This window comes from Chlorocebus sabaeus, chromosome 14 (genome assembly GCF_047675955.1).
Source record: "Chlorocebus sabaeus isolate Y175 chromosome 14, mChlSab1.0.hap1, whole genome shotgun sequence".
Classification (NCBI taxonomy): Eukaryota; Metazoa; Chordata; class Mammalia; order Primates; family Cercopithecidae; genus Chlorocebus; species Chlorocebus sabaeus.
The window spans coordinates 46,960,642-46,975,153 of record NC_132917.1 but is presented as its reverse complement, the minus strand read 5'-3'; the positions used below and the strand labels follow the sequence as shown (position 1 = coordinate 46,975,153).

Below are 14,512 nucleotides of genomic sequence, written 5' to 3'. Positions count from 1 at the left end.
GGGTTTAAAACCAAAGTGTGATGCTGCATTAATCTTCTGGTTGAGGCCTAATAGGAATTGAGTAAATTTGTTTTAACCATTTCTATTCTGACAAACATTAAAGATTCTTGAGTTTTGTGGAAGACAAGAAGGAGAATGACTTAGGTGTGGATAGGAGAGGTAGGTGTGGCTAACTTAAAAAAAAAAAACACACAGAATTTTCTACCAAAGCTGTATATCTGATTGTTGAATATTAAATAATATTATTATTACAATATTAATATTGCTGGCCAATTTTATTCATTCTCTTACAGGTATATTTCCAACTCATGAGTTCTTGTGTACATATAAGTTTAGAAGAGACAAACAGTGATACTCATAGCAATTAGGGTAGCTCTGTGATTCCCTAAGTGAATTACTCACTATTCTGTATTTTTACAGGTAGAGTTATGCCAAAGATTTCAGGAACAGATTGGGAAGCAGGGCCAGCTTCATGGGTCTGTGACCAATGTAGTCACACAGGGCTCCACACTGAAAAGGGGTCCACAGAGGGCAATAGTGGAACACAGGCTAACCCCCACTGATGCAACACTTGGCATTTAGTGCTCTGCATTGCTATCTTCAAATTCCTAGTAATTTTATCTTTGAGTTTGTGTTCAGTAAGTGAAGCTCAATGGAACAATGAAGCATGTGCCTGGGGACTTGAAACCTTGACAATTGCCATCCTGGTTTCCTAGGACTTCTCATCTCCCCAGGATGGGTTACTGAGAGTCTGCCCTCTGTTTCCTGACGTATCAGGCCGCACCCAGCCTCCCCTTCCCCACCTGGCCTCCCCTTCCCTACCCTAGCCCTGTGATTACTGTCACTCTCCACCTGGGGTAACAGCCAGGTTGCATTAGTGGGGGGTGCCTGTGTTCCACTGTTGTCCTCTACTCCTGGCAGGGGCCTGGGCACAGGCACGGGGAAGGTTGGGTATGCACCCCCTGACATGTCAGGGTAGAGCAAGGTAGCAGTGGTCCCTGTCCTGGACTGGCAGTGCCACAGTGCATTTGGCTGGTGACTTGACGGAGCCCTCCCACCCATCCCTTATTCAAGTACCTGTGGCATCTTGGCATGGAAGCTATAGACTCTTGAGGAATCATCTATTGACCCTGGGTTGGGACAGTGGGCCTATGGGAAGGAGGAGATTGAGTTTCTTGCCCCAGCTAGGGCCTTAAATTTTCATTTTGCAATGGACCCTCTTGGCAAGTGGTCAATTTCAAAGATTAGGGATGAGGCAGGGTGGAGAAAAGCCTACTACTTGATTAATACAATTTTTGTATGACATCTAGCTTGGTACATAAGCTATTGGTAAACACATTAGAAGAATGGAAAATAAGTTCTTGCCCTTGAGGGGCTTATAATCTAGTTGAAAATAGATGAAATCAAAATAGATGAAACAATGAGATTTCACAAAGGAGGCAGAATGGAAGAGGGGTCTTGAAAGTAGGATTTAGTTGTGGAGGGAAGGGTGAAAAAGAGACCTGGTTAATGCACTGCAAAATATAGGGCTAGGCTGACTTGATGATCGTGGTATATGTTTTGGTTCAAGGCCAATTACAGCATACTAGAGGGGAGGGTGATCCTGGTAGGAGGGGGAGCTGTAGGAACAGGCATGGTGGATGTGAACCACTGAGGACAGTGACTTGGCGAAATAAAGAGTGTGGGCCTAAGGTGGGCGATAGGCTGCATGGAGCCAAATCACAGATGGCAGAGAAAAGAAAAAGAGTTCAGAGCCTCCCAGCTATGTATACTGAGGTACGGCAGGCTGCTACTATACAACACAGCAGGCCACTCAAAGCTCTCCTTCTGAGACCAGCAAAGAAGGAACGAAAGGAATTGACCCTGTGCTTAAGCAAACCATGGAGTGAAGTGAAGTTTCACAGTGAGCTCAATGATGAGGGGGAAAAGCAAATATTCTCTGGTGAAGGTTGACTTAATTAACCATTTTAATAATTCATGAGTCTTTAAAATGTTTGCCAGAAGATTCAGAGCTCAGATTCTGCTTCTGGTGTTGAACTCAGGGTTTTCTCTATCGCAAATTGTGCTGGCTCATGCAACAATGGCAGCAGCATGCCTGGGAATGTGAGGCCCTTGCTCAGATAAACTGTGGACAGCTTTTATCCCTTGGGACTTCAAACCCTTCTGAGAATCTGATGAAACTACTGAACCTTTATCCTAGGAAAAATACATGCATGTACAAATTCAGGGCTTTGGAGACTCCCCTGAGGTTTGCCTTTGAACCCTAGCCTAAGAATCTCTGATTTAGGACCACCTCTAAGAGCTCTAACATTCTATGATTCTTTTTTAACCTACCCACAAGCCAGCCTTTCAAGATGTCACCTGAAAATGCAGTGACTTTTTGGGCTTGCAGGCAAGCAGCCTCATGTAGATGTTTGCAAAGTGAGAAATGCATAATGCAATATTTGTTCATTAGGCTGAAGCAATGTTAATGCAGAAAAGAGAACTGAATGAATCAAAAGCCATGAGTCAGCTGCCTCCTTAGCAGGTGGCGGGGAGGGAGGCAGCCTGCTGAAGCTGAGGGGGTGGGCTCTAGAGTCAGACAGCCTGGGGCCCTCAAACCCCAGACAAGGTACTTTCTGGCTGTGGCTTGGGGGAGCGATTCAACCTCTCTTAGTCTCGGTTTCCTCATTTGTAAAACAGAGCTAATAAGATGTACTCTATACCCTATGTTTTGAGGATGAACTAAGCTGAACTGTAAATCCTTATGCATAGTGCCTAGGCTACAGTAGTGCTCAGTAAAGGTACTTAACTCTCCTAATCTCACCCAGAAGGAGGAGGGGTGCTGTGAATTTGGGGACACTGTGTTGATTTAATGTTGGGGGAGGAAACAGACTCAGGAGTGGCTTGGCACTCTCTCAGAACTCCTGGATATATAGCCTCTCCCCTTCCCTCATTCCCCCAAAAGCTTCCCCTCCTGGAATGTGGGCCGGCTCAGGAAGCTAAAGAAGCACCCCCTGTTAACAGCCTTGGTCTTCTCCCCTCCTCAGCTGCTCAGGAGTGTGGAGGCTGCAGGAAACAATGGCAGGAGATCTGGGTTTTTTCTGGCTGCAGGCCTGACTGCAGCAGAGAAGGCAACAGAGAAGGAAAGAGAGAGGAAGAAAGAGTGAGAGAGAGACTGGCTTCTCCTCCATTTCTCAAGCAAGAAGGCTTGCCAGCACCGCCCACCATGGAGCTGCGGCTGGTCCTGGGGCGAATGCAGAGCTGAGCAGCATACAGCTCCTGTTCTCATAGACCTGGCAACTCTGACATGGAAGTAAGGCTTGCCCAAGAGAGGAGAGTGACTAAGGGCTGCACTGCTGGATGCATCCAGACCCTTCGATAAGGGGTCTGGGAGGGGAAGGGGCAGAGAGTGAGGGCAGGATGGTAGAAAATGTCTTGACTCAGTGCCAGGCCCTGAGCTAGACACTAGACATGCACTAACTCTCATTCTCACAGCAACGCTCCAAGATAAATGCTATTATCCTGCATGGTACAAGCGAGGAAACCGAAGCTCAGAGAGGCCAAGTGACTCCCTCAAAGGCAACAGCTATTAAGTGGTGCCATAGGATTTAAACCAGGTCTGCCTGTCTATGAAATACTTTTTTCCCCATTCCCCATACAAGCTTAGCTAGGTGAAAACAGGGAGCCTCCATAGTCCTAAAACTCTGGGTCCTGTGAAGCCATTACCCAGTCACATGCAACGCTATGCAGAGTCCTGGCTCAGTAAATATTTGCCCCATGAATGGGAAGGAGAGAATGTGCCTTTCTTGGTTCTAGGCAGCTCTTGGCAGTTCACGTGCACTGTTTACCTTTCCTCCCACATTCCCCCGAGAGGAATCATCATCCCTCCCTTCCCTCGACTGAAAACAAGGCAGAGTGGAATGACCTGAAGTGCCTGGCTTAAATAGAGCCTATCTCAGACCTGCCCCACATGGCCACAGGTCTCCTTTCAAACAGCAACCTCCGTCAGAGAATCCCAGTTAAGAAAAATATCTCACATCGTTTAATAAGGCAGACTTGGGAGGAGAAAATGTTTTAAGGCCTTTGCAGTTTGTGTGTGTTCAGGCTCCTACAAGGGAAAGCATTTTGGATTTCCTGGGAAAGCTGGCATCCCAGAGGCTGAGAGTGGATCGGGGGAGGAAGGTCTGCAGCAGGCAGCAGCAGGGAGGTTTTAGCCCAGCTTGGGCCTTTGCCAAGGAGAAACCCTGCTGTCCTAGGGAATTTGCTGAGCAGAGTCTCTTGGCCTGATTTGTAGCTAGTGATGCGAATGCATTATCCAAAGCTGGGTGCCAAGCAGAGAGCAGAATGAGACCACCTCTCCATTCATTTCCAGCCATTGATTAGATGATGTTGATGAACTGTGATTTTTAAATGGAAACGGCTTTGTCATCATGATTTTTCAATACAATTCTAGCATGGCTCTTTATTTTCTAACCAAGGCCCTAGGCATCCAATTTAACATGTTGGGTATGACATGTTCCCCAGGGTCAGCTTTTTATTTCATTGCCATTTTAAGGGTATCAGAATATGTGCTAAGAATTTACATTTGAATAATAGATTTCTGGATGGTAAAATCCTATTATTTACATTTAGTAAAGTCCCTTTGGATATTAAGAACCAGCACAATACTAATTTTTCTTGCTGTCACTTAACAATATAAATTGGTTTTGTGTAAGAACCAGGAGCTCATTGGATTGAATTTAGGAAACTGGTAAAACAAATTTGACTTCAGCAGGTTTGAATGATTACAATGTAATAAACATATAAAGGCTAGGAAGCTAATTTATCATTGCTTTTTGTTTTATTTATTTGAAACTCCTTCATCTTTGGTATAAACAGGCTTTATTAAAGATTATGAATTCAATTTCCAAATGAGTTGTAAATGGCTTTCTATAGAGAGATTACTTGATTTGTTATTTTCCTGAATAAAACATGTTTTTGCCCAGTGGGGTTATGTAGCCTATATATTAACATTGGAGGATTATTCTGTTGTGCTTGGCATCTATGATGTGCAACGTTTGATTTGTTCTCTGATCTATTTGTCTTCACTCTCTTTAATAAACACTGAGACAGAATGCATAACCTCTTAAGACCTGCACTTCAATGAATCATAAAAGAATGTCTGCCTGTGTAGCAGTTTATCACTGGAATAATAATTCTTGTTCCCTTTAAAAATGTTACAGTGTCTGCTCTTCAAAACAGACTGCAGAGAAAAGCATGAGAGATGCTGTGGGTCACTGATGGGGAATCATAATTGACCTCAGCTTTTGTCGCATGGTAACAGGCTTTCAGGGTATTAGATCATCACATACCACAGAACTACAAATATACTGCCCTCAAAGTCAGGGGGGAAATTTTCCATTTTCAATTTATAAAACTACACAGCACAGACCTGTGTAAAAGGAGGCAGTTTGTCGGTTGGGCTGGAACCTCCAGGAAGATAGCCCTTCGGGAGCCTGCCATATTGTAAAAACCTGTTCAACTTCAACCCTTTTGCAAAAGGATTGTGTAACTTTCACAGCCCAGTGCTTACTGGAATAAATGCACACTGCACAAGTGAAATCACTGAAAAAGGGATCAATGCCTAGGTGAAGTATCTCAGAATGCTGGGGCTGGGAAGAACCTTGGGAGGCCATTTATTTTAACTCCTTCAAGGCTAGTTGGCATATTTTAATGTATTAAAACTAATGTCTAAAGAGCTAGAAAAGCTGTCTGAAGAATTAATATCTCTCCTCAGGAAACTCCGTTTGTTGCTGTTACTGTTTCTTTTATTTTACTGCATCATAAAACTCCAGAATGAAGGATGCAAAGTTTTAGTGGAGAGGAAGTCATTAGCCAACATCATTATTGGAAGAAATGATTTTGTACTGTTAATGACAGTATTATGTTTACTCCATAATTCAATAACTGTGAAGCAGTCTCCAATGAAGAGATTCAGATATCTCTGTTCAAACTAAACTGCGCCACAGGCCAAACTGACAAAATGTATTGTTTTTAAGCGTTTAAGTTGACTCAATAATTCCAAAGTCTAGCAAGGAAATACAAATAGTTAAACGATTCACTCATAAGTGTGTAGCAACCTCAGGAATGAGTTGGTCTAGACTAGTACAATTAAAGTAAATCAAACTCCAATCTTAAGGGAACCTGCCCCTTGACGTAGAGGACAAAGAAAAGACTGGAGGGCTGCCAGGCCTACTTTTACGTCCTCACTTCAAACCCTAAACTGTGTCTCCTCTTCTTAAACTCCTAGAATATCTCAGTTTGTCATTTTCTACCTCCCAGTGGAAAATAATTCTCTTTTCCAAGATGCTTCAGACAATCCTAAATGTCAGTCACTTGTGATCACATCTACAATAAGGTATACGCACCCGAACCTGGCTTTACTTCTGACTGGGCTGAATGTTCTGGTTGTCTTCCTTGTCTTTCTATCTTCCAGGCACCCATCATGGTACCTAGCATATAGTAGGTATTCAACTTTTCTTATTGCTGATTGTTTGTTAACACAATTTTAGTGGGATCTGCAAATTCCATATGAACCCATGACTTTAGTTTGCCTCTCAGCAGTAAACCTGCTTTCTCAACTCCAATTTCTATTTTCTGTCTGACAAGAATTACTTCTGTCTGCAGCCCATTATATTCTAGAAACCACAGATTTTTTATTTGTATTTTTTTTTTTTTTTTGAGACAAAGTCTCACTCTGTCATCCAGGCGGGAGTGCAGTGGTGCAATCTCGGCTCACTGCAACCTCCGCCTCCTGGGTTCAAGTGATTCTCCTGCTTCAGTCTCCCAAGTAGCTGGGATTATAGGCATGGGCCACCATGCCTGGCTAATTTTTTGTATTTTCAGTAGAGACAGGGTTTCACCATGTTGGCCACACTGGTCTCGAACTCCTGACCTCAGGTGATCCGCCCGCCTCAGCCTCCCAAAGTGGCGGAATTACAGACGTGAGCCACCGCGCCTGGCCTAGAAACCACAGGTTTAAATCTTGCCTTCAGAAAGGTTGTTAGTCATAAAAGTTTTAGACATCAAAAAGAACTACTTGGAATTTCTGTATCACACATGTTGCCTTGAATTGTATTCTAGCTACTTTATGGATTTTTGTATCTCCAGTTAGAAAGGATATTTATTTATTTATTTATTTTGAGACAGAGTCTTACTCTGTCACCCAGGCTGGAGTGCAGTGGCGCGATCTCGGCTCACTGCAACCTCCTCCTCCAGGGTTCAAGTGATCCTCGTGTCTCAGCCTCCCAAGTAGCTGGGAAGCGGCAGATGAAAGGTTGAGACAGACAGGGTCTGAACAAGAGAAAAGCATGGACCCTCAGCCAGCAGGATGCAATTATAACTGCACACCACCACATCCGGCTAATTTTTGTATTTTTAGCAGAGACAGGGTTTCACCATATTGGGCAGGCTGGTTTTGAATTCCTGACCTCAAGTGATCCACCTGCCTCAGCCTCCCAAAGTGCTGGTATTACAGGTGTTAGCCACTGTGCCTGGCCTCTGTTTCTTTCTTTGTTCTCCTAGTGCCTAGTCCAGTGTTGGGCACTAGCAGGTACTGAAGAACCTATGTGATTAATGAATGAGTGAATGAAAACAAGTACTCCTAAGCAGAAAAGCACACTGTTTTGAGTCTGGGATTCAGGCAGAAATGAGTTAGAAATCTGAGACTACTAGCTGTGTGACTTTGGGAAAATTATGTAAATCCTTTATGTCTTAGTTACTTCATCTGTAAACTTGAGTGGTTGCAGAACTGACCCTATAAGTCACATGGGGATTCAATGTGACACTAAATGTAAAATGCTTAGCACAGTTCCTACAACATAGTGGATATAGTGTTTGAAAAAGTTAGTTACTCTTAGCATAATGAGAAGTGATTAAAAACACACATAGCCTGGGCATGGTGGCTCATGCCTGTAATCCCAGCATTGTAGGAGGCAGAGGCAGATCGCTTGAACCCAGAAGTTTGAGATCAGCCTGTACAACATGGCAAAACATCATCTCTACTAAAAATACAAAAAATTAGCCAGATGTGGTATTGCACTCCTGTAGTCCCAGCTACTCAGGAGGCTGAGGTGGGAGAATCATCTGAGCCCAGGAGGTCAAGGATACAGTGAACCAAGATCTAAGATTATGCCATTGCACTCTAGCCTGGGCAACTGAAGTGAGACCCTGTCTCAAGAAACAACAACAACAACAAAATAATAAAAACACACATGAAGATGTGATAAAGGTGGAATATGGGGGTTACTGCAAATGCTATGGCTGGGTTAGAGAATCAGCAGAATTTTAAAGAGGGTAGTAATGGGAGTCAGTCATGGATATGATACAGGAGACAGATTGGAGCCAGGGAAATGGGTTCTAGATCTGACTCTTTCTCCAACTATGCAGGATCTTGGGCAAATCACCCCAACTTTAGGGTCTGAATTTCATCATTAGAGGGTTGCACTAAATGACCTCTGAAATCTCTTCCCACTCAAACAATCTATAATTTGAGGGAAAGGATTCCTAGCAGCATGCATGTGCTGCTTTTAGTGAGGGTGAGAGAGAGAAAGGCAGAGAGAGAGACCGCAGGCAGGCTAATGTTCTAAATTTAATCCAATGAGCACCTGGTTCTTACACGAAACCAATTAATATTGTTAAGTGACAGCAAGAAAAGTTAATATTATGCTGGTTCTTACTATCCAAAGGGACTTTACTAATCTCCTTTAGATCAAGAGATAATGTGACAGACTTGCCATCTGAGGCCCAGAGAGGCTATGCGACTTACTCCAGATGACAGAGCTAGTTGGTGGTGATGTGGATGCAAATCTCTACTTCCTGAGTAGTCCCTGTGCAGTGTGGGGTCCCCTATACAATGTCAAATGACTCGGAGACAGAAGAGAGCACAGCCCATGAAGTGCTTGCTGGGGAGGGGAAACAGAACGCAGGGCTTGCTGGAGATAACTTCACTAGACACAGAAGGACACTGCTGAAGGAGACCTTTTGTTCACAACTAAAAGTTTTAATATGATAAAGTTAACTAAGAATCACTGGCAAGTAAAATTATTCCATTTTTTTTTTTTACTACTAAGAGACACAGTAAATCTAGACCAAATACATTCAGACAAGATTGGGTGCATTCAGAGTGGTATGGCTGTATATAAGACAAAATATATTCAAATAAAGAAACTCGAACATAAGAGAAAATTAACATGGGTGATTCCTATAAAAATAGTCAAAATAAAAGTATTATGGGTTTGTATGAATATTGGAATGGGGAACTGGGGCAATAGCTGTCACTCTTTTTCTCTCCTGACCTTGGGGTCTCCCTAAGGAGACCAAGAATTGAACTCTTAGAATAAAGCAAAGCTCCTGTTCTTTCCAAGGCTTCTCTGCCTCCCAGGAAAGTGCCACAAAGCAGCAGCAACACCAGCAGCAGCAGCAGCAAGTGTGAAGATGAGAGTAGGGGCTGTGGGAAGATATGGCCTCTCTGCCAAAGGCAGTTATAATTGCATCCTGCTGGCTGAGGGTACATGCTTTCTCTTGTCCAGGCCCTGCCTATCTCAATCTTTCACCTGCTGCTTCCCAGTGGGCTTTATGATATTATCCATATTCCAGTGTGATCCAGTGCTCACTTTTTACACTCCCAAATATGACACCTTCAGGAAGAACTGAAGGAGCTACATGGAGATGGCATGAAGAATTGAGTGCTGAGAGCAAGGGTTCAGAATAAAGGCTGTATTGAGAAGAAAAGTTTCTGAAGACCTAGGAAGAGCCATCGAAGTGTTTATGGACAGATGAGTGCAAAATATATAAAATGGTGACTTTTTAAAAGTTTAGAATGAAAAAAAAAAAAAAAGGATGTATTAAAAGTCTCTGAGAATCCTTGAATAAAATGCTGATCGTGGATCCAAGCAGAGGAAGTACAAGGTGAGTCTGGAACATTTTGTGCCAGAAAGCAAGAAAATACCCAAAAATGGATGGAGACATAACAAAAAGACAAAAGGACACAGGAGCTGCTTGAACAGCTCATACTGACCAAATTTGAGAGAACTTGTGCACCAAAACTTAATGTGAATATAACTGATTATAATACACTGAATTGAAAAAAAACTTCCAGTCAATAGTAATGCTTACAACAAGAGAGAAAGGGAAAAGAAAATACTTCTTTACAAAAAGAATGCTAGCTAGTACATGTAGAAGGGATTACAGAATAGAAAAACCATAATTTTTCAACCTACAATGTAATTATTGATTTAGACAAGGATCATCAATGGGTGATAAAATCACTAGGTAAAGATTTGGGGAAACAGAATATTCATACAAAGACAGAGCTTTGCCCCACAGATGACTTAATTAAAGTGGGAAATGTATCTTTACAATGGTGATGTCTGGTAAATGTCATCATAACTAAGTGATCAAATGTATCATCACTAATAGTGAAACAATTGCTATTAGATGCTCTTGAGATTATGCAGCGTGAAATACACAAATATTACCTGCGAAGTATTTTTGCCAAAAGTCTTCAACCTGAATCTTGTTAAGCCTTTAGATTAAATTCTAGTTTAGAGGAAATGCAGAGATAGAGGTACAAGTTAAATGACACCATGAGGAAACAATTAGACAAATCTAAAATGTAAATATTTTAAAAGAAAATTGTCCTGAGTCTTCAAAAATATCAATGTCATGAATAAACAAGCAAAGGTGGGAGAACTGATCTAGATTAAAGGAATAAAGAGTCTAGGCAGGGCACGGTGACTGACACCTGTAATCTCAGCACTTTGGGAGGCTGAGGTGAGTGGATCACTTGAGATCACGAGTTCAAAATCAGCCTGGCTAACATGGTGAAATCCCATCTCTACTAAAAATACAAAAATAAGCCGGGCGTCATGGTGGATGCCTGTAATCCCAGCTACTTGGGAGGGTGAGGCAGGAAAATTGCTTGAACCTGGAAGGTGGAGGTTGCACTGACCTGAGATCATGCCACTGCATTCCAGCCTGGACGACACAGAGAGACTCCATCTAAAAAAAAAAAAGAGTCTATTAGCTAGGTGTGGTGGCATATGCCTGTAGACCCACCTACTTGGGAGGCTGAGGCAGGAAAGTCACTTGAGCCCAGGAGTTCGAGGCTACAGTAAGCTAGGATCACGCCACATCGCACTCCAGCCTGAGCAACAGAGCAAGGCTGTCTCATAAATAAATAAGTAAATAAATAAATAAATAAAAAGTCTAAAGAGATATAACTTTGCAAAGTATGGCTCTTGTTGGATCTGAGTTAGAGAAAATAAAACAGTTATAAAAGCATTTGGGGAACAATTGGGGAAACTTAAATACAGATGAGATCTATGATGATGTGGAATTTATTTAATTTTTTGAAGCAAGGTCTCACTCTGTTGCCCAGGCTGGACTGCAGTGGTGCGATCAGAGCTCACTGCAACCTCTGCCTCCTAGGCTCAGGTGATCTTCCCATCTCAGCCTCCCAAGTAGCTGGAACTATAGGTACATGCCACCATGCCTAGGTAATTTTTGTATTTTTAGTAGAGATGGGGTTTCACCATGTTGCCCAGGCTGTTCTTAAACTCCTAGGCTCAAGCGATCCATCAGCCTTGGCCTCCCAAAGTGCTGGGATTATAGGCATGAGCCGCTGTGCCCAGCTGATACGCAATTTTTTAAACAGTTTGATAATGGTGTTGCGGTTTTACAGGAGAATATCCTTGTTCTTAGGAGAAATATGCTGGAATTTGGGGCTGATGTATGATGTCTACAACTTTAAAATGATTCACTTATAAAAAATCTGCATGTCTCTATGTGGTGTATATGTTTATGTGTGTATAGAGAAATGGAGAGACAGAAACAGAGAAAGTAAAGCAAATGGAGCAAACATCAGCCATTGTTGAACTTAAGTGGATAGTATATGAGTGGTTAAGACACTATTTTTCAACTTTTCGTACATTTGAAATCTTTCAAATTAAATTGAAAAATAAAATTTCTAAGGAAATATTTTGTCATTAAAAAGCTTACCGCTTGGCCGGGCGTGGAGACTCATGCCTATAATCCCAGCACTTTGGGAGGCCAAGGTGGGCAGATTACTTAAGGTTAGGAGTTTGGGACCAACCTGGCCAACATGGTGAAATCCCATCACTACTACTAATACAAAAATTATCCAGGCATGGTGGTGTGTGCCTGTAATCCCACCTACTTGGGAAGCTGAGGAATGAGAATTGCTTGAACACAGAAGGGAGAGGTTGCAGTGAGCTGAGATTGTGCAACTGCACTCTAGCCTGAGCAACAGAGTGAAACCATGTCTCAAAAAAAAAATAAAAATAAAAAAAATAAAAAACTTACCCCTGGCCGGGTACAGTGGCTCACACCTGTAATCCCAGCACTTTGGGAGGCCAAGACAGATAGATCACTTGAGGTCAGGAGCTCAATACCAGCCTGGCCAACACGGTTAAACCCCGTCAAAAAAAAAAAAAAAAATAATAATAATAATAAAAAAGCTTACCCCTAGCAAAACACAAGCTCTTTCATTCCTTTCATTCCTAATCAATCCTGTTATTGTAAAGAAGAAAGATATATTCCCTAAGTGACTCCTATTTCCTCATACAGAGGGGAAACTAAGCTCTTTCCTTCCAGGAAAGGCTCTCTGCAGATATTCTGAAGCCACAGGAGGGGAAAATTCCCCAGCACATATACTCTCTTTCTTGTACTGACGTGAGTTCAGAGCATCAAAAATAAAAACGAATAACATGAGGGATTTGTCATGTTCAGGAATTAATCCACACCCTTCCAATCCAGCCTTAACAGGGTACACATCTGATCCCATGCCCTCATCACAGTGACAGCTGCCTTCTCAGACTGTCTGGCCCCTGGTTCCTGGTTTCCCTTCAGAAGAGAGGTCAGTGCCTCTTAAACAGAGAGCAAAAATGGCAGATGAGCTTCCAAACTGACATTGTTACCAACAGTTCCATAGGAGATACGATAGATAATGTGATCCTGAGCACAGAACAAAGAATATTGAAATATGAAGAAGAGAAAGAAGATGGGTAGGTAGTTCATTTAGAACATTCGAAAAATCTTTCAAAGCAGACAATGGTTTACTCCAAGTTCCACAAGCAGAGCCTAGAAATATTGACTAGCTAGTTAAATGGGAATGGAAGACAGTGTGAAAAAGGACAGAGGGGTACTCAGCAATGCCATATTCCCAGCCTTGAGAATGGGCATCCCAATTTCTACCTGTCAAACTAGCCAAAGGATACTTAAAAAGCAAGCCAATATGAAGAAAATGAAGTTATACTTTAAGGTACCTTTGCAAAAATTCATGCCTCCATATAACCTTCCATGCTGCCAACAATACAGCAAAACATCAATCCCCTCATTTCTGTGAAAGCATTCAGAGTGAAAATACAACATTTTTACAGCTTAATTATTTGGTGGTTAATTGCTTTAATTCATAATGTCATGAAGCTAATATGGTCTGAACCATAAATTCTCTAAATAAGATGAGAAAAACCACAATTTAAAAATCATATACAGAATTATTGTACAATATAAAAACCCAAAGATGAAAGCTATATTTGAACAAGTATGTATTTAGCATTTTCTGTTTCTTTTTTCTTTTTTTTTTTGAGACAGAGTCTAGCTCTATTGCCTAGGCTGGAGTGCAGGGGCACGAACTCAGCTCACTGCAACATCCACCTCCCGGGTTCAAGCAGTTCTCTGCTTCAGCCTCCCAAATAGCTGGGGCTATAGGCGTGCGCCACCACACTCAGCTAATTTCTGTATTTTTAGTAGAGACGGGGTTTCACCATCTTGGCCAGGCTGGTCTTGAACTCCTGACCTCGTGATCCACCAGCCTTGGCCTCCCAAAGTGCTGGGATTACAGGTGTGAGCCACGGCGCCTGGCATATTTACCATTTTCAAATTGATTTAAATAATAACTTCCATAAGAAGATTAGAATTGCCCTGCTGGCTACTTTCTCTGATAAAAATTTTTTTCATCATTTTTAAGACAACCTATGCTTTGTAAACCACCATCTGAATATTAAAAGCCATGTGAAAAAGGCATGTACAAAAATGATAATATTTTTGTTCATTCATCTACCTATCCATTCAACAAAATGTATTTAGCATCGACTGTGTCCCAGCATCATGCCAGGTGGTAAGGGTACAGACATAAATAAGGTCCCTCAAGGAGCTCAGCTTCGTTGGGGCAACCAACCTGTAAGAAAATAGTACCATCAAGTTTTAAGGATATTTTGAGAGATAATGATTATTTCACTTTGAGTCACAAGGAGAGGCGCTGGTGGAGTTAGGAAGACTTCACAGGGGATATGATGCTTGGGTCAAGTATAAGCAGATGTTCAGCAGGCAGTGGAAAAGGAGGAAAAGAATTTCCAGGCAGAGGGAGCAGCACATGCAAAGACATGGGAGTGGGAAAGTGCACAGCACATCCAGGTACCTGGGAGTGGTTCAGTGTAGCTTTGGTGACAGAGTGAGGGAGGCACTTTTT

The 14,512-nt window shown here is 42.3% G+C and overlaps 1 long non-coding RNA gene across 1 annotated transcript in view; it reads left to right on the top strand.

The window, feature by feature from the left end:
• The window catches only part of LOC119627230 (uncharacterized), a 162,506-nt gene extending 158,888 nt beyond the window's left edge, over positions 1 to 3,618 (top strand). The window contains exon 5 of the long non-coding RNA XR_005243328.2: positions 3,030 to 3,618. This is a non-coding gene — a long non-coding RNA (uncharacterized lncRNA). The remainder of the gene's footprint in view (positions 1 to 3,029) is intronic.
• The last annotated feature ends 10,894 nt before the right edge of the window (positions 3,619 to 14,512 follow it).